The sequence below is a fragment of the Odocoileus virginianus genome, chromosome 20 (genome assembly GCF_023699985.2).
Source record: "Odocoileus virginianus isolate 20LAN1187 ecotype Illinois chromosome 20, Ovbor_1.2, whole genome shotgun sequence".
Classification (NCBI taxonomy): domain Eukaryota; kingdom Metazoa; phylum Chordata; class Mammalia; order Artiodactyla; family Cervidae; genus Odocoileus; species Odocoileus virginianus.
Window position 1 is genome coordinate 7036561 of NC_069693.1, and position 26356 is coordinate 7062916.

Genomic DNA, 26356 nt, shown 5'->3' on the forward strand with positions numbered 1-26356 from the left:
TGCCGCCCCCTTCTTTTGCCCTCAATCTTTCCCAGCATCAGGGTCTTTTCCAGTGAGTGGGCTCTTTGCCATCAGGTGGCCAAAGTGTTAGATAATGGGAAATACCTAAACTTTTCAGGAGCTACTGAATACTGGTTATGAGCGAGGGTTCATTTTCAATTGAATACAAAAACAACAAACTAGTTAACTAAATACTGTAGATCATGTTTGTTTGTTTTTTTAAGTCTGGAAACAGCATTTTTGTGGACCCAGGAGGCTCGTTTTAGTTTTTTATGAGGAATAGGCGATCCTCTAAAAAGTTTAGTCAGTTCGGTTCAGTCGCTCACTCATGTCCGACTCTTGTGACCCCATAAACCACAGAACGCCAAGCCTCCCTGTCCATCACCAACTCCTGGAGTCCACCCAAACCCATCTATTGAGTCAGTGATGCCATCCAACCATCTCATCCTCTGTTGCCCGCTTCTCCTCCTGTCCTCAATCTTTCCCAGCATCAGGGTCTTTTCCAATGAGTCAACTCTTTGCATGAGGTGGCCAAAGTATTGGAGTTTCAGCTTCAGCATCAGTCCTTCCAATGAACACCCAGGACTGATCTCCTTTAGAATGGACTGGTTGGATCTCCTCGCAGTCCAAGGGACTCTCAAGAGTCTTCTCCAACACCATAGTTCAAAAGTATCAATTCTTCTGAGCTCAGCTTTCTTTATAGTCCAACTCTCAATCCATACATGACCACTGGAAAAACCATAGCCTTGACTAGACGGACCTTTGTTGGTAAAGTAATATCTATGCTTTTTAATATGCTGTCTATGTTGGTCATAGCTTTTCTTCCAAGGAGTAAGTGTCTTTTAATTTCATGGCTTCAGTTACCATCTGCCGTGATTTTGGAGCCCAGAAAAATAAAGTCAGCCACTGTTTCCCCATCTATTTGCCATGAAGTGATGGGACCAGATGCCATGATCTTAGTTTTCTGAATGTTGAGCTTTAAGCCAACTTTTTCACTCCTCTCTTTCACTTTCATCAAGAGGCTCTTTAGTTCCTCTTCACTTTCTGCCATGAGGGTGGTGTCATCTGCACATCTGAGGTTATTGATATTTCTCCCGGCAATCTCGATTACAGCTTGTGCTTCCTCCAGCCCAGCATTTCTCATGATGTACTCTGCATAGAAGTTAAATAAGTCGGGTGACAATATACAGCCTTGACGTAGTCCTTTTCCTATTTGGAACCTCTAAAAATAATCTTCCATTAAAAATGGAAGATCCAGTAGTTAGAATGGATGATTCTAGGAACATGAGATTGAATCCTGACTTAAGTTCCTCATGCTCTTGGCTCAGCGTGATACCAAATATCCCCTGTAATGATTTTCCCAGGAAAAAACAGGTGTACCCAGATGCAGCGGTAATAAGGGATTTCCTGGTGGCTCAGTTGGTAAAGAATCGCCTGCAATACAGGAGACCCAGATTTGATCCCTGGGTTGGGAAGATCCCCTGCAGAAGGGAATGGCAACCCACTCCAGTATCCTTGCCTGCAGAATTCCATGAACAGAGGAGCCTGGAGGGCTACAGCTCATGGAATCACAAACAGCTGCACTTGGCTGAGCCACTAACACACTGTTTTTTGTGTGACTTATTTCACTTAGCATAATGCCTCTGGGTTCATCCACGTTGTCACAAATGGCATGATTTCCTTCTTCTTTAGGGATGAATATTATTGCATTATATACAACTGAGCACAGCACACAGTTACAGTTATACATACATAATGATATATATCATTTTCTTTATCCATTCATTCATCGATGGAGGCAGATTGTTTCTGGATCTTGGCTGTTTTGACCAATGCTGCAATGAACTTGGGGTGAGGTACAGACATCTCTTCAGGGTAGTGACTTTATTAACTTTGGCTATATACCCAGAAGTAAGATTGCTGGAGCATATGGCCGTTCTGTTTTTCGTTTTTAAAGAAACCTCCAAACTCTTCTCCACAATGTCTGGAATAGACATTTTTCCAAAGACTTACAGATGGCCAACAAATATGTGAGAAGATATTCAACATCTCTCATCATCAGGGAAATTCAAACCAGTACCACAATTAGGTATCACCTCTCAGGGGTGGGATGGTTATCATCAAAATGTCAAAGGTAAGTATTGGCCAGAGTGGGGAGGAAAGAGAACCCCCTCCCTCAAGAAATCCACTAGGGGTCAGGCTTGAGCCCATCACCGTTCAAGCTTCATGTAAAAGAGAAAAATTCTACTTCACTATTGGAGTAAAGCATGATTTTGTGAACTTGGGAGGCCCTTCCCAAGAAGGTCATGTAGTATGGAATCAGACAACATGAGATTGGAATTCCAAACCCACGTTTTACCAGTGGTTACGCTTCAGACAAATTGTGTGTTTTCAACCTCGATTTCTCCATCCACAAATTGGGTTCATACTATTGCTTACCTTACAGAGACTTTGATAGGATTATATAATATGGTGATAATTTTTACATAATGATTTTATTATTATTATAACTGTCCTAATAGTTCTTCTGACAGTGTGCATGTGTTAGTACTCAGTCATGTCCGACTCTTTGCAATCCCATGGACTGTAACCCACCAGGCTCCTCCATCCACGGGATTCTCCAGGCAAGAATACTGGAGTGGGTTGCCATTCCCTTCTCCAGAGGATCTTCCTGGCCCAGGGATTGAACCCACATCTCCTGCAGATTTTCCTAGCAGTAGCAAAGATTAAAGAAAACAATTATTGGGCACTTACTCTGTGCCAGGGAATTGTTTTAATTGCATTACACAGAATAACCCTTATAATACAGCAATCTTATAAATTAGGTGCTATTGTTTTTTTTTAATATTTATTTTTATTTCATTTACTTATTCAGCAGTGCCTGGCCTCAGTTGCAGAACATAGAAACTTCGATGCAGCATGTGGGGTGTCACTCCCTGACCAGGGGTTGCAGCCAGGCCCGCAGCCCTGAGAGCACAGAGTCAGCCACTGGGCCACTAGGGGAGTCCTTAGGTGCTGCTGTTATTCCAGCTTGTGCGTCAGCAAAGTGAAGCATAAAGCAGTCTAGGTTCAAATAGAGGAGCCAGCAGCTGAATCCAGGCAATCTGACAGCAGGAACAGCGTCCTCAATATTAATCATTACTTCAGTTCAGTCGCTCAGTCATGTTTCACTCTTTGTGACCCCATGGACTGCAGCACGCCAGGCTTCCCTGTCCATCACCACCTCCCGGAGTTTACTCAGACTCATGTCCACTGAGTCGGTGATGCCATCCAGCCATCTCATCCTCTGTCATCCCCTTCTCCTCCTGCCTTCAATCTTTCCCAGCATCAGGGTCTTTTCCAGTGAGTCAGCTCTTCCGGATCAGGTGGCCAAAGTATCAGAGCTTCAGCTTCAGCATCAGTCCTTCCAATGAATGTTGAGGATTTAACAAAGACAATTTTGTTCAGATATATAAATCTCTCCCACCAAGCCTTTGAGGGGGCCACCCATTCATTTGGAGAATCCCCTGATGATCCAGCGGATAGGACATTGTACTGCCACTGCACGGGGTAGACAGGTTTGATTCCTGATCGAGGAATGAAGATCCCACAAGCCAAAAAACAAAAACCCCCAAAGTCTAAAATAATGGCTGCTGAACACGTATTATTATTTATCTCAGGCTGTTTCATTCTACTGGAGATAAAGTGTTGATCAGGAGAAAGGCTGCCTCCTGAGTCCACACTGTCGTGGAGGAGAGAGGTAGCAGGCATTAAGCACACGGGGTCCTAGACAAGGATATCTGGGCATGAGTGTGGAGAAGCAGGCCAGGTGGAGATAAGCCCTGTGCAGACCGCTGACTCAGGCTAAGAGAGAAGGAGAGAGCGAGCTATGGGAGTCAGAACTTTAGACAGGAAGACTAAGGAGGCTTTAAAAAAAAATGAGGAAGTGCAGTTGATTTACAATGTTGTGCCAGTCTCAGCTGAGCAGTATAGTGACTCAGTTTGACACATATATACATTATTTTTTAAAACATGTTTTTCCATTACTGTTTATCCTAAGAGATTGGATATAGTTCCCTGTGCTCCACAGTAGGGATCTTGTTTATCCATTTCTTTTCTTTGTTTAAAAAAAATTTTTTTTAATTTGAGTAGTTGATTTATCCTGTTGTACTCATTTCAAGTATACAGCATAGTGATACAATTTTATTTATGTGTGTATATGTATCCTTTTATATACATGTAATATATAAAATAATATATATATATATATTTTTTTCTTCAGATTCTTTTCCATCGCAGGTTATTACAAGACATTGAGTATAATTCCCTGTGCTATACAATAGTCAGACCATGATGTTTATGTACTTATATGTAGTAGTGTGTTTCTGCTGGGCCCAAACTTTGAATATATCTCTTCTTCCCCTTTCCTCTTTGGTAACCATAAGATTTTTTTTTTCTGGATCTGTGGGTCTATTTCTGTTTCAGAAATAAGAAGGCTTTTCTGAGCAGATGGCCTTAAGTCACAGAGAGCTGAAGAAAGAGAGGGAGTGAAGTCTTGCCTGAAGCATTGGAGAAGCTGAGTCTCTGAAAGACCGACTGGCAGATATAAAAGATGGTGTGTTTAGGACGTTTGAGGAATAGCAGGAGGGAGCTTGTTTTGAGCGAGGGTTTGGGAGGTCAGATCAAGCAGGGGCTTTGGCATTCTTTCTGAAGTCATGGAACGTTATCATCCTAGAAGCCACGGGATCTCAGGAGTTCCCTGGTGATCCAGTGGGTAGGATGCCACCTTCCCAATGCAGGGGGCTGGGGTTCGATCCTTGGTCGGGGAACTAGATCCCATATGCTGCAACTAAAAGTTTGAATGCAGTAACTAAGACCTGGCACAGTGAAATAAATACTGGAAAAAAAAAAAAAAAAAGCACTGGCTCCTTGTGGAGGGAATTAGGGGAGACAGGGGTAAAAACCAGGGAAACTGGTTAAGTGGCTGTCGTGATTCAAAGGGATAATGACTGTGGCTGGATTGGAGACACAGCACTGGCAGAAGTGGGAGGTGGCTGGACTTGGGATAGATTTCAGGGGTAGCGTCTGCAGGACTGGCTGACAGATTGGCTCTATAGAGTGGAAGAGACGAGGCTCCAGTGGGACCCATGCGTCCCGGGGAATGGTTGTGTCATGTACAGAGATGCAAAGGCAGGATGAGCAGGTCTGGTGGGAAAAATGAAAAATACTTTAATGACCCCAATTTTTAAAAAGATTTATTTATTTGTTTGGCTATGTGAGATCTTTAAGTTGAGGCATGCAAGATCTAGTTCCCTGACCAAGGATAGAACCCGGGCCGCCCCCCTCCCTTGCACTGGGAGCCCAGAGTCTTCACCACTGGTCCACTAGGGAAGCCCCTGATGACCCCAATTTTATAGATGAGAAAAACCAGATTAGAACAGGTGAATCCAATTTGCTCAGAGTGTCCCTGTGAGAAAGAGGCAGATACTACATTCAAGCCCAGACATTTCTGGCCCCGAACCAAATGCTCACCCACTATCTCTTCAATCAGTGAATTCTCACATCTCTAGTTCTCTCTCTCTTTTTGTTTTGCTTGGTTCTGGGCTTGTGGTTTGTGAGATCTCAGTTCCTTGGCCAGGGACTAAACCACTGGACCACCAGGGAATTTCCCCTAGCTCTCTCTTGAAATTATCAACTGCACGAGAGCTGCAGACTAACATTAAGTTCCAGTTGTTTACATGTGGGTATGGGTCAACTTTTCCAAGAATCAAGATATCTTTGCTTTTTTATGTTGACTCACAATTCATGCCAATAACCTCAGATTCTCCCACTGTATAAGTGAGGCTGATACCAATAATCTCATTTTGCAGAGATAAATCAGGGTATTAAGGACTGAATGGTGTCCCCCACCCCCAAATGCACATGTGTCCCCAAAGAGACACCAGAGATCTATTTTCTTTGCCTTCTCTCTCTCTACCTGCCCACCCTGCCCCATCATGTGAGCACAGAGCAAAGACCTTAAGTTCAGCAAGAAGTAGCCTCCAAAAGCCAGGAAAAGACCCTTCTCCAGAAATAGAATTCACCAGCACCTTGGCCATGGACTTCTAGTCTTCAGAACCATGAGCAAATAAACGCATGATGTTTAAGCCACCCAGTCCATGATGTTTCGTTATGGCTGTCCCAGGAGAAGTATGCACAAGGTTTCAGAATTCACATATCTTATTTACAATGATTCAGTTCTTAAAAAACAACAGACACCAGTGAAGGGTGAACAACTTTTCTTCCTTGTGTGCTGTGCATCTATGAAATACAGATCTTAAACAACCCTTATAAAAGATAGTCGTTACTTAGCTATCGTCCCCAACAAATCAGTGGCAAATTCAGAATTTGAAAGTTAGTGTCCCTCTGACACGAATGCTCATATATTTTCTTCTAGTTCTAGAGTTGGTATTGCAAGAATCTAAACCCAGTGCCATGTATCTCTCCATTTGGCAGAAGATAAAGTTGAACCTCACATCACCGCCTTACTGTTAGAATCATCGGTAATTTCTCTGTTTCCCAGCGGTTAGAGGTATTTATGTAGAATCTCTAGGATTTCAAGCCCAGTGCTGCCTCTTTTGCTTTTTTAAGAGTTATTTATTTCTCTTTGGCAGTGCTGAGCCGTCGTTGCTGGCCCAACTTTTCTCTAGTTGCGGTGCGCAGGCTTCTCATTGAGGCGGCTTCTCTTGTTTCAGAGCACCGGGTTTAGGTGTAAGGGCTTCAGTAGCTGGGGCTCACGGGCCTAGTTGCTCTGTGGCATGTGGCATCTTCCCAGACCAGGGATCAAACCGATGGCCCCCGAACTGGCGGGCTGATCCTCAACCACTGGACCACCGGGCAAGTCCCCCAGCACGGTCTCTTGGTGTGTTCATGACTGTGGTCAAATTTTCCTTTCATCCTCACCCCACCCCTCCCAGTACTGCTGGCTAGACACCCACTTTGGTTTTGAAAAATAGTTTAGCACAGTTGGTTGAGTGCCTCGGGGCATAATGACTCTTCGGTTGAGCAGGAAAGGAATAATGGGTTCTCTTTAACGTCCACTTTGGCCCATCCAGAGCGTACGGTGTTCTCGGCCCTGCTCGTAGCGTCCCATCCATGACTTTAGGGTATGGGGTGGGATGGATCCCTAGAACGTGCGTCACCAACTGAGCACACACTCGTCACTGCCTCCAAAGCCTCATAAATATTCAGGAGTATAACCTCCCATTATCTTGGGGAGAAGTTATAATTAGAATCAAGAGTGTTTTTAAAAATTCACCCCAAAAAGAGAGAAACAAAGTCAAAGATGCACAAGCTAACGTCCCTAATCAATGACAGGAAGTCAAATATCTGCCAAAAGTATGAACCTATTAAATAATGGGTACAGAAAATAATAATTATAATAGCTATAGAAAATAATTGCTGAAGAATTGATGCTTCCGAACTGTGGTGCTGGAGAAGACTCTTGAGAGTCCCTTGGACACCAACGAGATCAAATCAGTCCATCCTAAAGGAAATCAGTCCTGAATATTCATTGGAAGAACTGATGCTGAAGTTGAAGCTCCAATACTTTGGCCACCTGATGTGAATAGCTGACTCATTTGAAAAGACCCTGATGCTGGGAAAGATTGAAGGCAGGAGGAGAAGGGGATGACAGAGGATGAGATGGTTGGATGGCATCACCGACTCCATGGCCTTGAGTTTAAGTAAACTCCGGGGTTTGGTGATGGACAGGGAGGCCTGGCATGCTGCAGTCCCTGGGGTTGCAAAAAGTTGGATACAACTTGGTGAATGGTCAACAACAATAGAAAATAATAATTATAATAGGTATAGAAAACTGACCTCACATTACACTGATTTTCTTGGTAGGTATCCTGAACAGTAATGGTAATAGACTATACAGTGTGATGGAAAATAATTAATTGAAATTACTCAAAGGAAAAAAAAGTATTCACTGGGCTTGCAAATTAGATGCAGGTAGCCCAGATGTTTTAGAAATCTGGTGTACAAGCTGAGAAAGCAAAAGCAATTTTGCAGAATCTCTCAACTAGCAAGAGTCTGAGATGAAGTGAGTTCGTGGGTAGAGAGTAAGAGTTGAACCTGTGACTCTGGAGAGACCAGGCTTCCTGTGAAGGGACCTGAAAGATCACTGTGAACAATGGGGCGTGAAAGAGCAAGATGGCTTGACATCAAAGTGAGTGCGTGCAAGCTCAGTGGCTCCAGTCGGATTCGACTCTTTGCAACCCCATGGACTGTAGTCTGCCAGGCTCCTCTGTCCTTGGGATTCTCCAAGCAAGAATACTGGAGTGGGTTGCCATGCCCTCCTCCAGGTGCCCGCGTTGAACCTGTTCCCTTCCACACCTGCACAAGCCATGTAACTCTGACAAATGATGTTGCCTCTTGGAGCCTCCGTTTCCCCAGATGTCAAACCACGGATACAATTCCCTTGCCACATAGTTGCGTGAGACTTCTCTCAGCTCCTTCCGGTGAAGTGTTGATACCAGCCATGTTGCTTACTCTTGATTGACAGGTGACCTCATTAACTGCAGAGAGGCCAGGCATCTATCGGTTCAGCAAAACAGAGATATAGAAAAAGCAAAAACCTATGCGTCAGACAGGGCTTCCCTGGTGGCTCAGTGGTAAAGAATCTGCCTGCCAATGCAGGAGACATGGGTTTGATCCCTAGGTGGGGAAGAGCCCCTGGAGAAGGAAATGGCAACCCGCTCCAGTATTCATGCCTGGGAAATCCCATGGACAGAGGAGCTTGGCAGGCTACAGTCCATGGGGCTGCAAAACAGTTGGACCCAACTTACACAACAACATCAATGCATCGGACAAGAGAGACTCAGGCTTCTCCATGCCTTTATCAGCTCCCCCTCTTCTCTTATATTCCGTTTTCTCATCTCTTTTTGGAAAGGGCACACATATGTCTAAGCAGTCCCCCATCTCCGTATGTTGGGGCAGAAGTGAAATAACGTCTGAAAAGATCTCAGCACAGACAAGATCTGCAGGATGAGCGTTAAGTGCCTCCCTTCCTGGCGTTGTCATGATACTTGGCCTCCAGCACAGTTTCTTCCTCGTCTTGGTTTGCCCCAGGGAGTCCAGCAAGACACCCGCCTCCTTCGGGGAAGTCACTCTTCCAGTCTCTTCTCTCTCTTATAAAGCACTCTTCCCAGATCCCTCCAGAGATGGCAGGTGGGGGAGGAATTCTAAAGTGGACCAAGATCCATCCTTTACACATACTGGCTGACCACAAGGCACGATGCCTAGCCTTTCTGAGCCTTACTTATTCAGGAAGCTAAAGATGACTTTGCCTTTCTTACAGGACTTTCTCTGTGTGTCTCTATTTATTTTTTCCCCAATGTCCAGGCTGAGAAACTTTGGTTAAATTATTGCTAGAGTTTCTATTAAATCAGGGATAGAAAACATGCATTTTTCTTTTGGAAATTCTTAATGATATTTCTTATTGGGGTATCATTGCTTTACAATGTTGTGTTAGTCTTTTTTGTTTTTAATAATCAAGGGAGTAGGTGATATGAAATAGATGAGGAAGCGTGAATCGAGCTCTAAAGCAGTGGTTCTCAAACTTTTTCGAACATTCGACTCACCAGGAGGTGAGTTGTTGCAACACAGGCGACTGGTCTCATCCTCGGTGTTTCGGCAGGTCTGCTGCAGGGGCCAAAGGACCTGCATTTCTAACAGGTTTGCAGGTGAAGATGGTGGAGCTGGTCCAGGGACCGCACTTCCAGAATGCTGCTAGAGAGCTTTCTGAGATGGTGGTTCCTGATTTTTCTAGGCAGCCTGGGATTCGGGGCATGGGAGAAAAGGCTGTGGAGTGAGTCTGTGAATAGTCAGAAGAGCAGGAGTAGGAGGAGCAGAAACTGGAGGGCATAAAGTCAGAAGCGACGCTTGCTTGTGCAGGCCACCTGCAGTTCACTGGGAGTGATGAGAAGCCTGGTGAGATGGCTGTCCCTGGTCCTCTGTCTATATGGGCTGAAATCAGGTGAGATCACCAGAAGTGTCGGGGAGGGGAGGATAGACTAAGAAGGTGAGACCTAAGAGGTGGTGGTTTGGAGTGAGATGGGCAGGAAACAGAGTCTAGCCAATGTTCATAGTATCTTTTAAATAGAGCCTAATGGTTAGTGCCAAAGCGAAGATTTTGAGTGTCCTGGGTTCAAATCCTGGCTTTTCCTCTTGCTGGTTGAGTGATCATCAGTAGGTAAACTTGCCTCTCTTTAAGCCTCAGCCTTCTCATCTGTATAATGGTTATAATACTTTAGGAAGGAAGAAGCCTGGACATCCTGTCGAATGGAACAGCACGGATGAACATGGGGGACATGACGCCAAGTGGAATAAGCTAGTCACAAAAGGACAAATACAGCGTGTTTCTACTTAGATGAAGTATCTAAAATAGTCACACTAGTAGAATTGGTGGGAGCCAAGGGCTGGGGAGAAGGGGCAATAGGGAGTTTGCTTAATGGGTGGAAGATTTCAATAACGCAAGATGAATAAGTTCCAGAGGTCTGCTGGAAAACATAATGTCTATAGCTAGCAGTTATTGGTTTGTGCACTCAAAAGTTTGTAAAGAAGGTAGATCTCATGTGAAAAGTTCTTACTACAATGAAAAAGAGAGAGAGAAGGAAGGAAAGAAAAAGGAGAAAGAAAGAAGGAAGAAAGGGGAGAGAAAGAAGGAAGGAAGAAAGAATGAATGAATGAAGCTTATTATGTATTGCTTTAGAAAGTTTACCAAGATCTTTTGTTAAGAGAGGAAGCTTCAAAATAAACAATATGTAAGTCAAGTTCTCCTTTGTCTAAAAAGGGACTAAAATGTTATTAATATATACATTGAATATACATGAACTATCTCTGTAGGTTTCACAGGAATTACAACATGGTTATCTGTGGGGAGGCAGGAGTTGGGGGTGGCTGAAAAGACTGACATGATTTCCCTTTCATAACCCCTTTGAAGTTTGAACTCAGTGTATTCCCTCTCCAGAAAACAATTCATTAGAGGGCAAATGATCTTTATCTCTTATCATTGTTGTAAGGATTATATAGAAAAGGTAGGTAAAATCATTGGAACTGTCAATGACCTGCATCTAACCCAAGCCCACCAGGAACACAGGGGTGCTGAACAAACTGGTTTCCCACTCACTGGAACCAGGAAGACCACACGGCCCAGGGTATACCATGGGCTGTCTCAGGAAGAGAGTGTTAGGATCTATTCTAGGGTTTGGGCTCTGGGTGGGAGACTGTAGCAGGAGCAGCTTAGGTTAAGGGAGCCGGGTCTCACCCAAGATTGGATGTGATCAGAAAGTGGAGGCAATGCTATGCTTGGGTATCTCGGTTCATCTTCTCTGGAGTGAAGACAGAATAGCATGAGAAAGGTGTAATTGACAAAGAGGCAGCGGTCACTCTTTTTGGAGGAGGTGTCTGGTAGTTTGTAACATGGTGAATGTGCTTTGGTCTGTGCTTCCACACACTGCTGAAGGGCTCTTGCTTTATCTCACTTTCTCAAGATCTCAGAGGACGCCTGTCTGAGATCGTGATTCTGGGAGTGATTGACGTCTGATTGGAGGACAGGGCTAGCGTGCCCCAAGTGCCTGGTCAGCCTTCAGATGTCAGGGGGCTGGGGTGAGGGGGAGAGGGCTGCCTTTAGCTTCCTCTTTCTCAGAACACACTGGGCATACAGTTGGTGGTGGCATTTATTCTCAGCATCAGCTGGAGCAAGAGAAGGAGGAAGAGCGAGGAGAGAAGGGGAGAGAAGAAGGAGCGGGGAGGAGGAGGGGATCTGATGATAAAAATGTAATGTCTGCCCAGGCATACAGTGTGATAAGGGCATAAAGTACAAACACAGAAGATCCATAAGGATTTAGTCTCGTTCATCAGTATTAGCAGATGAAACAGCAAAGGATCATCTCCAGGTTCGTAAAACAAATAACTTATTTCCTGAAATCAGACACAGCTGGGTGAGAGTTCAGGCTGCGTGCATTTTTTTTTTTTTTCTGACTGTGTGGGAAAGGTTTAAGTGAAAGTCTCTTTCTGCCCTTTCATCTGTAAAATGAGGAGAAGGCCGTGAAGATTAAAAACTGTGGAGATAAGAAGGTGTAAAGGTTAACTGCCATGGCTGAACAAAGCAGAAAACTCACGCAGCCACTGTTAGCGTTTATAACGAAATTTAAGCACCCATAGAAAGAAAAGAAAGTGTAGTCAGTCATGTCCGACTCTTTGCAACCCCATGGACTGTAGCCAGGCTCCTCTGTCCATGGAATTCTCCAGGCAAGAATACTAGAGTGGGTTTCCCTGCCCTCCTCCGGGGGACCCAGGGATGGAACCTGTGTCTCCCACATTGCAGGTAAATTCTTTACCATCTGAGCCACAAGGAAAGCCGTTAAGTACCCATGGTTTTATCCTAAAATGACCCTAATCTGCCCAGGGTGGAGCTTCAGCTTTGGGGCGGCACCACCTGGAAGAGGTCCAGAATTGGAAACAGCAACCCCCCAGAGGCAGGACTATTTCAGAGGCTCATTTTCTGCAGCCAGAGTACCTGAACTGCTTCTTAGTTCTCTGGCTTTTCTTCTTTTAATTGGAGGCTAATTCCTTTACAGTATTGTGGTGGTTTTTGCCATACATTGACATGAATCAGCCATGGGTGTACATGTGTTCCCCATCCTGAACCCCCCTCCCACCTCCCTCCCCATCCCATCCCTCAGGGTCATCCCAGTGCACCAGCCCTGAGCGCCCTGTCTCAGGCATCGAACCTGGACTGGCGATGTTTCACAAGTTCTCTGGCTTTTTAACAGTGATTTCCACCCCCTCTCTAAGCCTCCATTGCAGTATCTACAAAACAGAGATCATCATTAATACTCTGCAATCTATAAATATTACTGTTGTGGTGTGTGCGAGGGTTGGAAAAGAATTTCCAGACACGAGGCAGAATGAGAGGAGAATAGAGTTTATTATAGTGGGAGATGCTGGTGGGCTAGTGGCCAGTTTTTATAGCCTCAAGACAGAAAATTCCAACAGGAAGGGTGGCATTGAGTGAGTGGTTAGGATGCTACAGGGTGGGTACTTTACCTAATATGGGGTCAAGTAACTGGTCAGTTTAGGTGAGTAGGCTCATGGCAATAGTTGCTATGGGGCTTGGTTAATTCTGGAGATTTTTGTCCTGTGACCTTGGTATAAGACTCCATGCCTATGACCCTAGTACAGGGCTCCACAATAGCATGTAATAATACCAATCTTACCGTAGTGTTGTAAGCATCATTTCTGTGAGATAATTAGCAGAAGGTGTTAAGTGCAGGAAGCCACCCAGAACAATCATTTATTTAATCACGATTTCAAAAACGTTGACAACTTTTCAGCTACTTTCTGAAAAGCAGGGCTAATACTGGCTAACACAGATGACATACTCACCATGCCGTAGCTCCTGAGGCATAGAGTCTTGCGCAGACCTATGAGTGAGCATCACCATATCAAGGATCAGGAGAGTGAAGTATATTGGTTAAGTCACTTTCATAGGTAGGTGACAATTCCAAGATAATATCAATATTGTGTCCAGAACGCAGTCTCCGTACCAGGACTTCCTGGGTTGGAACCTTGTTCCCACCAGTCAGTGGTCATATAACATTCAGGAGTTTCCCATTGCCTATGTTTTCTCCTCCGTAAAACTTAGGTGGGTCAGGGATGAGAAGAGTGTTCTAAATTATAATCTCTCCTTCACAGAGTTGTTGTAAAGAGCAACTGAGGGCAATGGCTGGAACATAGGAATGGCCAATTAAATACAAGCTAATGCTGTTGGTTAACAGGTCTACATATTTCCTTTCTAGTCTTTAATTGGGTCCAATCTGACTTTAGGGCTTCCCTGGTAGCTCAGCTGGTAAAGAATCCATCTGCAATGCGGGAAACCCCGGTTTGACTCCTGGGTTGGGAAGATCCCCTGGGAAGGGAACAGCTACCCATTCCAGTATTCTGGCCTGGAGAATTCCATGGGCTGTATAGTCCATGGGATTGCAAAGAGTCGAGCATGATAGTGACTTTCACTTTCAACCTGACTTTTATGACAGTGGAAGTGCTGCTGAGACACTTCCTGAAACAGGTTCAGGGATGATAAAAGAGCAAAATGACGTGGAAAACGACACGAAAGGAAATCAAACAAAATCACCAAGGCTGCTGTAAATACTCAGCCCCTAGCACTGAACGAACAAACAGGTTGTTTTCCTGAAATGTTGGCATGTGGGCAAAAGCTAGATGTTCCATCCAACTTTCAGACCTGTGGAATTTCAACCAATGGGTCAAAGTTGAGTGACCTTGGATGGGGCGGATTTATCCTGACTTACACAAAGAAAGACCTGAGGAATAGTGAGTGCTCATACCTGAATTAATGGACTGTCTTGGGTGAACATAAATCCCCTGTCCAAATTAGAAGTAACCATAAGTCATCCAAAATGTGACAGTTTTCTGTAACAGAAGAGCAGTTGGCTGTGTCAGCTTCAAGGTACCTGTAATTGCCATTTGCCTGGGAATAGAGTATTTTAGGAGGCGGTCTAAATTCTGCCTTTTTTTTTTTCTCTTTCAGACTTGATTGTCCATATCTCTCCTCCATTCCCAGGTAAGGAGACATTTTTTTTTTAATTTGTTAGCATCTCAAATGCAAGGTCCCATCTCACCCCACCCATGAAACAATGTTACATTCTGAAAGTTCCTTGCACTTACTTTCCTGTTTGTTCTACTCTTTCATTCACTATTCTTCTTTTTTCATTCTTTCTTTCTTTAGTTAGTTAATTATTTTTGGCTACACTGCCAACGTGGGATCTTACTTCCCTGCAGGGGGATTGACCCCATGTCCTGCCATGGAAACACAGTCTTAACCACTGGAAACCCAGGGAAGTTCCTCATTCACTGTTCTTCTGGCATAAAAGACCCTTCCCTGATCGTGGTAGCCAAACCATATATTTCAAGGCCCAGTTAAGTCAGCTCTCCAAGATCCTCTCCTTTGGAAAAGTACTTTTTTCTCCACTGAAATTAACATCAGCATTTGTGGATTTTATTGTTTGTCGGTTAAGTTTCTCCTCTGGACCAGTCCTGACCTATCAGTTGACACCATGGGTCTACCGTTGAACAACATATATGTGGTCACACCTGGCAAATGAGACACTGGATGAGTCACTCCATATTAAATAAATATGAGAACTTATAAGAAGTATAAGGGAGCTTGTAAGGAAGTTCTATACAAGTGGATCCAGCATAGACTGGATGTTCAAGGGAGTTCCTCAGAGATTTACATTTAGGATGAACGTCAGGGGAGGGTAAACAGGAAGAGGGTGTGTGATGTTCTTGCCAATCAGAGATCACATCTATAAATCCCCAAGACAAGAAAGACGGCAGTACACGTGGGAGACCTTACAAAGCTTGAGCAGAGAGAGCCCAAGGAAGGGTGATCCAAGGTGAGGCTGGAGGTGCAGCTGGGAACCAGGTCAAGTAGGATATCATAAGCCACTTCAATGCTATTTCTTATCCTAAGAGTGATGGCTCGACTTCATGGCTAAGACTCCATGCACCCAATGCAGGGGGCCCAGGTTCGACCCCTAGTCAGGGAACTAGATTCCACATACTGTGACTAAGAGTTTGCATGCTGCAGTGAAGACCCAGTGCAGCCAAATAAATAAATAATTTTTTAAAAAAAAGAAAAATGGAATGTGAACAGAGGTGTGGCAGAGTCAGGTTAGTATTCAAGAATGAAGATATTTGCTGCAGTGTGAAGAAGAGATGGGGCAAATCAGTTAGAAGCATCCAGAAATAAGTCACTGAGTAGTCAAGACAAGTGGTCAGCTTTGAGAGATACCTAGGGACAAACTGTGAAAGGTAAGAGGTTTCTTTTACTAGGAGAGAGAGAGATAAAAGATGCTAAAAAATACTCTAGAATTGCGTCTTGGGTCTGGTGCACAGTGGGTAGAGGACTTCCCTGAAAAGGAAGCCAGTGACTCCAGTCTGCCCCCAGGTCCGGGATGAAACACACTTCCTTTGATACTCATTTGGCTATTTTTGTGCCAGACCCAGAGAAGGCAGGGAGAGAGATGAGCCGCATGTGGATGTGAGGGAGGTAGGTGCCATCAAGTGTGACAGACTAAGTTAGAAAGTCAATTCCCTTTGTCAGTTTGCTTTTTTTCTCTTTTCCAGTGTATAAAAACTATTCCTGTTTCTTTCCATTTGTGTATGATGACATTATCTACCACAACTGCATCTCTGTCCGCAGTGACTATGCCTGGTGCTCTATCGATGAGATATTCCAAGGTAGATGGCGGTATTGCACTGCGGAAGGTGAGCATTGCTAGCATGTGTTTAGATGACTAGGATCCAAGAAGCAGCTGGCTACATGGTTTTTGCTGTCAGATAAACCTGCATCCAAATCCTGCCTCTTTACAGGGTTGTTGTTGTTGTTTAGTCGCTATGTCGTGTCTGATTCTCTGTGACCCCATGGACTGTAGCCCTCCAGGTTCCTCTGTCCATGGGATTTCCCAAGCAAGAAGACTAGAGTGGGTTGCCATTTCTGTCTCCAGGGGATCTTCCCAGCCTAGGGACTGAACCTGTGTCTCCTGCATCTTCTGCATTGACAGGCAGACTCTTTATCACTGAGCCACCCCAGAAGCCCTTGATGTTGTTTAACCGCCTCGAAAACAGTTCTGTGTGGTAGAGAAAGCATGTGTTGTGAGTGCAGCGATGGTTAAGGCTAAGACTTTTTATGTTTATGTTTCTCCTTCTGCTCCATCCTTTCTTTGCAGATCCCCCAAGCTGCACCTTCCCTTTCTTGTACAGAAATAAATACTTTTATAAATGCACCAAGGAAGGCTATGTTTTGAGTCGGAGTTGGTGTTCATTGACAGGAGATTATAACAAAGATGGAAAATGGAAACAATGCTCTCCTTACAAGTAAGTTGGTTGAGGAAGGATGGAGTTGGGGGATCTTATAGATATCTTAAAGAGGGGATCCTCTGGGTTAATAGAAAGGGAAGCTTGGGGTCAAGATTTTCTTGTGATGGCTTAGATCAGGGGTCAGCAAACATTCCCGGTAAAGAACCTACTAGTCAGTAATTTAGGCTGTACAGGCCATACTAAGTTCTTCCTCGGAGGACAAAAACAGCCACAGGTTATAAAAATAATAATAAATATGGGTGTATTTCAATAAGATTTTATTTATAAGCTTTAAATTTGAGTCTCGAAAAAATTAAAAATAAACTGTAAGCAAGAAGGGATTTTCCTGGCAGTCCAGTGGTTAAGACTCTGAGATTCCACTACAGGGTGTGTGGGTTCGATCCCTGGCCAGGGAAATAAGAACCCACATGCCCCAAGGCATGGTCAAAAAATAAATAAATGAATGAATCTCATATAATTTTCAGGAGTCACAAAATACCAGTCACCTTGTGATTTTTGTTTTTGTTTCAACCTTTTTAAAAATATATATAATATCTCTGCTTCTCTATTATATTGCCCTTTCCTTCACTGGAAATACAACCACTGTTGTCAACCACTCAAAAATGAGAAAACTGTTAGTTCACAAGCCATCCAGAAATAGATGATGGGTGGGATTTGGCCTGCAGGCTCTAGTTTGCTGCCCCTGGCTTGGATGATTTGTCTGTGATCTCATTCAAACGAAGAACTGAAACTTTGAAACTTTTCAAGTTTCCATTGAAAAGAAGATAGGAGAAGGAGAAGTGTGGTTAAGGACACTGGAGAGCTTACCCATTTCTGGACTTCCCAGCTGGCTCCACGGTAAAGAATCTGCCTGCAATGCAGGAGACGCAGAAGACACGGATTTGATCCCTGGGTCGGGAACATCCACTGAAAGGGGGAATGTCAACCCACTCCAGTATTCTTGCCTGGACAACCCCATGGACAGAGGAGCCTGGTGGGCTACAGTCCATGGGGGTCACAAAGAATCTGACAGTGACTTATCACACACACCCCACACCAGACAGCCATTAATTTGGAAATACCTTTCCGGCATTACAATACCAGTAATAGGAAGACAAAGAGCCCGGGCATTCCCTATCCACAATGAAATTCTAGTAAATGATGGGGCTGAACTTTCTTGTCAGGCTTCCAGAAAAGGTGAAGCCCCATTGGAACCCAGGCATAGAAACTGTACTCTTTTATGTGTGTAAGGGGCCCCACTTCCTCCCCCAGCTGATTTGGGTTGATTCTTGAACCTTCCCTGGAGCTTAGTCAATAGTTGTTAATTCCTGGGTTGATCTGCAGACTTGCTTCTTGGTAAGATGCCAGGAGGTTTCCGTGGTTTCTAAACTTGGCCTTCAGTTGGATGCTGCCTCATCTGTGAGCTTTTCATTACCTTATAAAAGGGTATCAGTGGTGCTTGGCTATAGCTCTCCAATTCCATAATTTTAACAACTTCCTTAACATTGAAAATTATCAATTTAGGAAATTTGTTCAAATAATGGATTACATGCATTTGTGCTCAGTCACTTCAGTTGTGTCCAACACTTAGCCACCTATGGACCATAACCTGCCAGGTTTCTCTGTCCATGGGATTTCCAAGGCAAGAATACTGGACTGTGTGGTCATTCCCTTCTCGAGGGGATCTTCCTGACCTGGGGATAGAAACTGGGTCTCCTGCATTGCAGGTGGATTCTTTAATGCTGAGCCACCAGGAAACATAATTTATGCAAATCAGCAACTTAGAATGATCAATAATGGCATATTGAATTTGAGAGTGAGAGAGAAATACACCTTCTCTTTGTTGTTTAGTTGCTAAGTCGTTTCTCTTTTTCGACCCCAAGGACTGTAGCCCACCAGACTCCTCTGTCATGGGATTTTCCAGACAGGGAATCTTCCTGACCCAGGGATTGAACCCACATCAGGTTGTGGTAGGCGGATTCTTTACCACTGAGCCATCCTGTTCTACTTATTCATGCTGTGTAGACCTTAGAGGTAGACCAGATGTCCAATTAAGGAGAAGCAAGGGTTATCCTATCTTGGAGGTGACAGGCTGAGATACTGATGGTAATCTCTCTTTTCATCCACAGTCTGTAAGTCTTGGTGTTCTCAGAGAGGCAGAAGTTACAGGATTCTTCATCTGCCTCTCAAAATACATCCTTTCCCTAGTCATTCTGACCAATAAAGATTTCCTCTGTCTTCCGTGTGAATGACTCCTTCTCTCCAAAAAAGATACAACCAAAGCTCAGTGGTAGTCAGTGCAATGCTGGCTGGGGTGGGGGTGGGAGACCAGTAGTATATTTATGGAGATCAACTTGCATTCAAATAAAAACCCTGATGAATTGCCATAATCTGTGGCAAGTTAACTAAATTCTTAGAGAAACTCACTTCCCCTTACACAATTTTAAAATTATGGTATACACTTTTAGTTTTTTGAGATAAAATTTATGATATACAATTAACCATTTTAAAGTGAACAGTTAAGTGACATTTAGTACAGTTACAATGCAACCATCATCTGCAACCATCATCTCTGTCTAGTTCCAAAACATTTTCGTTATCCCGAGAGGAAACCTTGTACCCACGAGCAGTCATTCTTCAATCTCTCATCCCTCCAGCCCCTGGGAACTGTTAGCCCCAACCTTCTCCTGGATATTTCATATAGTACGTGACCATCAGTGTCTGGCTTCTTTCACTTGGCATGATGTTGTTGAGGCTCACCCCACATTGTCACTCATGTCAATATTTAATTTCTTCCCATGGTTGAGAAATATTTCTCTGTCTGGATATACTGTGTTTTATTTATCCATGGTTGTTGTTCAGTACACTAAGTCGTGTCTGACTCTCTGTAACCCCATGGACTGAAGCACACTGGGCTTCCCTGTCCTTCACTGTCTCCCAGAGTTTGCCCAAACTCATGTCCATTGAGTCGGTGATGCTTCTAACCATCTCATTTAGATTTTATAAAGCACATATGTCATATGTATACAGCTAGGTGAATTTCCACTAAACACTCCACGTAACTGATAGCTATATTAAAAAAAAAAAAACAAAAACATCATTTCTAGCCCTGCTTCATTCCCTTTTCCAGGTACTACCCACCCAAATGGCACCAATAGACTTGCCAGTTGAAGCAGGGTTGCCATAAACCTTCAATTTAAAAAAAAGGGGGGGTACTTCCCTCTTGATTCAGTGGTTAATACTCTGCACTTCCACTGCTGGGGACCGGGTCTCCATCCCTGGTCAGGGAACTAAATCCCACATGTGGCAGCTAAGACCCAGCACAACCAAATAAAAATTTTTTAAATGGGGAAGAAACAATGGAAAATAACTTCAATAAACAAAGAAGCAAAGAAACAAGAGAGGACTAAGGAAACAGAAAACTGTTGAAAGGCTGCGAGATTAAATGTGTTAGTGATAATAGTCAAGGAAAATAAGTTAAATACCCAAAAAATTTTTTAAAAAGAGAATTATTTGAAAAGAACAAAATTGCATCATATGGTGCTTCCAGGAAGCTCTTCAAAAAAGGGCAGGGATGGGATGTGGACACAGGATACGGTTGTGCAGGCAGCAGAGAGGATTGTGGGAAAATCTTGTGAGAAAGCAGGGGTCCTTGATCACTAGACAATTCAGGTAGCTCAAGTGGCTATTACCCAGTGCTGCTGACCATCTCTGCAAATCTAGTAAAGTAGTAACATGATGGCTTTTTGGTTCTCTCTGTGTCTGATGAGGGTAGTATGGATGTCGTTAAGGTTAATGAAGTGGAGAGGAGGGGAGCTTAATACTTTGTTCTCTCAGATGCCCCCTAGAACATTCTGTTCAAGGAAGAGATGGGACTCCTTCTGAAAGCACCATTAAATGGCCATCGCAGGTGCCTTGGGGGCAAAGGATGGCCTAGAGCCGTTTCTCCATTCCACCCACATACTGCTCTAAAGTTTGCTCTCACCTAGAATTCTCTGGTGGGGCTATCTGCGTATTCTGCAAATTTCCAGGCAAAGCAACTGCCAAGCAAAGCTATACCAGAATCTCTGGATTCCTTTCACATGCAGTGTATCGGGTGTTCCTTTTTGTACAGAGTATGTGTGGCTAAAGGATTGTACAGAATAGAATAGGCAGTGCTCAGTTGCTCAGTCGTGTCTGGCTCTTTGTGACCCCGCTGACTGTAGCCTGCCAGGCTCCTCTGTCCATGGGATTTCCCAGGCAAGAATACTGGAGTGGGTTGCCATCTCCTCCTCCAGGGGATCTTCCAGACCCAGCAATTGAACCCACGTCTCCTGCATTTCCTGCATTGCAGGTGGATTCTTTATTGCTGATTCACCTGGGAAGCCTGTACAGAATAGGAGAGAAGTTCTAAATTCTTAAGTTCCTGTTTCTAGGAGTCTGTCTTCCCTTCCTGGAATCCTAACCCTCATCCGAGATGGGTGAGATTCTGAGACGTCTCAGCTTTGCACAATGAAATCAATGGGCATCACCTTATAGGGAAGACTCATGTAGCCCTGAAAGAATGGTGTAGCATAGAATCAAAGAGCTCTGTATCAGATCTAAACGCAAGGCCAGATACTATAAAACTTAGAAAAATAGGCAGAACACTCTCTGGCATAAATCGCAGCAAGAACTTTTCTGATCCACACCCTTGAGTAATGAAAATAAAAACACAAATAAACAAATGGGACCTAATAAAACTTAAATCTGCCAAGCAAAGGAAACCATAAACAAAACAAAAAGCCCTCAGAATGGGAGATGATATTTTCACAGGAAGCAACCATCAAGGGATTAATCTCAAAAATATACAAACAACCCAATCAATATCAAAAAACAACCCAATCCAAAAACTGGGTGGAAGATATAAATGTTTCTCCAAAGAAGACACGCAGACCGTAAAAAACCACATGAAAAGATGCTCAATATCACTATTACAGAAACGCAAACCGAAACTACAATGAGGTATCATCTCACACTGGTCAGAATGCCCATTATCAAAAAATCTACAAACAATAAATGCTGGAATGCACGCTAAGTCACTTCAGTCGTGTCCAACTCTTTGTGACCCAGTAGACTGCAGCCCACCAAGCTCCTCTGTCCATGGGATTCTCCGTGCAATAATACTGGAGTGGGTTGCCATTTCCCAACACTGGAGAGGGTGTGGAGAAAAGGGAATCCTCCTATACTGTTGGTGGGAATACAAACTGGTACTGCCACACTGTTCACACTGTGGTGAACAGTGTGGAAGTTCCTTAAAAATCTGAGAATGGAGCTGCCACATGAGCCAACAACTCCACTTCTTGGCTTAGATGTGGGCAAAATCATAATTCAAGACATTCAGTTCATTTCAGTTCAGTCGCTCAGTTGTGTCCTACTCCTTGCAATCCCATGAACCGCAGCACACTAGGCCTCCCAGAATCTACCCAAATCCATGTCCATCGAGTCGGTGATGCTATCCAGCCATCTCATCCTCTGTCGTCCCCTTCTCATGCCCCCAATCCCTCCCAGCATCAGGGTCTTTTCCAACGAGTCAGCTCTTTGCATCCGATGGCCAAAGTATTGGAGTTTTAGCTTCAACATCAGTCCCTCCAATGAACACCCAGGACTGATCTCCTTTAGGATGGGCTGGTTGGATCTCCTTGCAGTCCAAGGGACTCTCAAGAATCTTCTCCAATACCACAGTTCAAAAGCAGCAGTTCTCTGGTGCTCAGCTTTCTTTATAGTCCAACTCTCACATCCATACATGACTACTGGAAAAACCATAGCCTTGACTAGACGGACCATTGTTGGCAAAGTAATGTCTCTGCTTTTTAATATGCTATCTAGGTTGGTCATAACTTTCCTTCCAAGGAGCAAGCGTCTTTTAATTTCATGGCTACAGTCACCACCTGCAGTGATTTTGGAACCCAGAAAAATAAAGTCAGCCTCTGTTTCCCCATCTATTTGCCATGAAGTGACGGGACTGGATGCCATGATCTTAGTTTTCTGAATGTTGAGGTTTAAGCCAACTTTTTCACTCTCCTCTTTCACTTTCATCAAGACATAGGCAACCCCTATTTTCAGGGCAGCAGTATTTACACTAGAATGAATGTGAAATGTGGAAATAGTGTCCTTTTGGAAGACGGCATCTATTATAAATATACTTCCAAATGATAGTCTGGTCCTTTCTCTCTGCCTCCATCACACTGGCGCTTACCCTCTTAGCCTGCATAACTTGTCCTCATTCTTGAGAATTTCAGCTTTCACATCCCTTCCTCTAAGAAACTGAGGGCTTTCCTGGTGGCTCAGCGGTAAAGAATCCCCTGCCAATGCAGGAGACGTGGGTTCGATCCCTGGGTCCGGAATATTCCTCTGGAGAAGCAAATGGCAACCTGCTCCAGTATTCTTGCCTGGGAAATCCTGTGAACAGAGAAGCCTAGCAGGCTGTAGTCCATGGGGTAATAAAAGAGTCGAACATGACTCAGTGAACAGCAAAGAAACTTGATTTTCAACCAGGAACATTTTGGTTGTCACAACTGAAGCAAGAGATTCTACCACCATCGAGTGGATAGAGGCCAGGGATGCTGCTAAGCACAGGACAGCAAACAACGATGGGGCCCAGTTCAGTTCAGTTCAGTCCAGTCCAGTCCAGTGGCTCAGTCGTGTCTGGCTCCTTGGGACCCCATGGACCACAGCACATCAGGCTTCCCTGTACATCACCAACTCCTGGAGCTTGCTCAAACTCATGTCCATTGAGTTGGTGATGTCATCCAACCATCTCATCCTCTGTCGTCCCCTTCTGCCCCTGCCTTCAATCTTTCCCAGCATCAGGGTCTTTTCCAGTGAGTCAGTTCTTCGTATCAGGTGGCCAAAGTATTGGAGCTTCAGCTTCAGCATCAGTCCTTCCAATGAATATTCAGGGTTGATTTCCTTTAGGATGGACTGGTTTGATCTCCTTGCGGTCCAAGGGGATGTCCACTCTGCCCAGACTGAGGTCTAAGGCTTGGTCTAACTCTAGCATCTCTCTCGCAGGGCTGGGTAACAGAGCCCCCTGGGAACTTCCTCAGGCTCTTCGATGTTCTGATCTGCTACTTTGAAACTGCCTACATTCTCCCTTTCTACCCTAGAAGTTGAGGGAGAATAGGAACATATTTGATATCTATTTCATATCCCTGGAGCACGTGGATGGCATTGACTTGCACAATTTCCTTTATAGAATAAAAGAAAAAAATTGGCTTTTGCTTGCATATCACATACTCTCAGCACTATCCATGGAAACTCTCGACTGAAGAAAAACACCTGCAAGGTTGTGTGTTGTTTTATTTGGGGAGCCTACTGAGGACTATAGCCTGGGAGACAGCAGTTCAGATAGCTTTGAGGAACTGCTCTGAAGAGGTAAGGGAGGAACCAGGATCTACACCAGGGTGTTTTTATTTTATTTGTTTTTGTTGGAAGAAAAAAAAGTGTAGTTGAACATCAAGAGAGTACTGTGAATTACAAAGAGCAGATTTCACAGGTTATTCATTTTATGGCTTTTTCATGTATGAGAAAATGCAAGAATCTGGATTCATTGAAATTATTCCTTAGATGTGCAGGATACTGAGGGTCAGTATCCAACGCAGAGAATTCTTCCTGCTTTTCTCCACCCTGAATTCCCCTAGAGGTGCATTATCAGTGTGCAGTCCTCATGGCTAAAGATCCTTGTAGAACTGGGATGGTGGGCAGCATTCTTTGTTTACAGCGTCCCTGTTGGTCATAAATGGACTAAGCTTTGGGAGGGATCTAGTGACCAGTTAGTCCTACAACTCTAAGAATTATGTTTCCTAGGTCAGACGAGATTTTGGTTGATAGGACACTCAATATGCTATTTTTGAATTAAGCCCCGTTGATAACCTAAAGTTCTCTGGATTGTCTGTCTTACTAGTCTATTATGAGTCCAGCAATGTTTGCCCTTGTTTCTTCTCATACTAGAGTTGCACCATTACAATTATTCTATATAATTATATATGTGATTAATTGCCTTACGACATTTAGCCATCATTTGTTTTGTCAGAGGCCTACATCTTGGGTAAAACAAGAGACAACAATCTTATAAAGTAGACAGGATATAAGTAATAAAGTTAGTGACATTAATAAGATCACAGTATACTAGAGAAAGGCACAAACCATAAATAATTTGAAAACCACAAAGAGAGAACAAATTAAAACACTGATTGTTATAACCGGTTCTGGGTGGTTCAGTGGTAAAAAATCTGCCTGCCAATGCAGGAGACACAAGAGATGCAGGTTCAATCCCCAGGTGGGGAAGACCCCTTGGAGATGGAAATGGCAACCCACTCCAGTATTCTTGTCTGGAGAATCCCATGGACAGAGGAGTTTGGCAGGCTAGACTCCATGGGATAACGAAGAGTTGGACACAACTGAGCACAAATCTGAATTGCAATAAGCTATCAAGTCCTGAGAGGACTCAGCTGGAGAAGCCAAAATCTGGAGGGATCAGGTAGAGAGAAAAAGATAAATATTTCATCTTTGTTTGCAAAGGTGTAGTTTGCCATCTTGCTGTAGTATGTAATTAGCATAAAAGGAAAGGCTTTCTGGAAAACAAAGATGAAAAGCCAACAATATTTCAGACAATCAGTGATACAGTTATGAGACATATTTCCCATTTCATTCACTCAGTTGTGTCCGACTGTTTGCAACCCCATGGACTGTAGCCCGCCAGGCTCCTCTGTCCATGAAGATTCTCCAGACAAGAATACTGGAGTGGGTTGCCATACCCTCCTCCAGGGGATCTTCCCAACCTAGGGATCGAACCCAGGTCTCCAGCATTGCAAACAGATTCTTTACTGTCTGAGCCCAGGGAGGCCCATTCAGGCCCATGCATATAATTAATTCCTGTTGATATAGCTGAAGCCAGCAAGTTTTCCATTACAGTTTCATAATTTTTTTTATCTCACTCAACAGTATGATCTGAAAGTCATCAGAATCATTATGTATCAAAAAGTCTTTTTATGAATCTTCTTGAAGATCTTCATTTGGTAAAAACCTCAGAGTAAAACAATGACTATAAATGACAAAAAACACTGATCTGCTGCCTAAATCATATTAAAAAATGGAATTACCCAACCACATTTTCTTCAGTTTGCTTTTATTAGTACCTGAATATGAATCTCCAGGTTTAACTTTTTGTTGTGTGGGCTCAGCTAACCCTGTCGGTTTCCTTATATGTGCTCAGTTGTGTCCAACTCTTTTCGACCCCATGGACTGTAGCAAACCAGGTTCCTCTCTCCATGGGATTTCCCAGGCAAGAATACTGGAATGGGTTGCCATTTCCTCCTCCAGGGGATCTTCCAAATCCAGAGATCAAACCAGTATCTCTTATATCTCCTGCATTGGCTAGTGAATTCTTTACCACTGAGCCACCTTGGAAGACCATACTGAACATTCC

General features: G+C 43.8%; 1 protein-coding gene and 1 long non-coding RNA gene across 4 annotated transcripts in view; one reads left to right on the forward strand and one right to left on the reverse strand.

The window, feature by feature from the left end:
* ELSPBP1 (epididymal sperm binding protein 1) overlaps positions 1-26356 on the reverse strand; it is a 113534-nt gene that overhangs the window by 43265 nt on the left and 43913 nt on the right. The window lies entirely within an intron of this gene.
* Positions 14359-16950, forward strand: LOC139030030 (uncharacterized). Its single transcript, XR_011482356.1, has 4 exons — positions 14359-14494; positions 14576-14608; positions 16177-16317; positions 16779-16950. It is a non-coding gene; the product is annotated as an uncharacterized lncRNA (long non-coding RNA).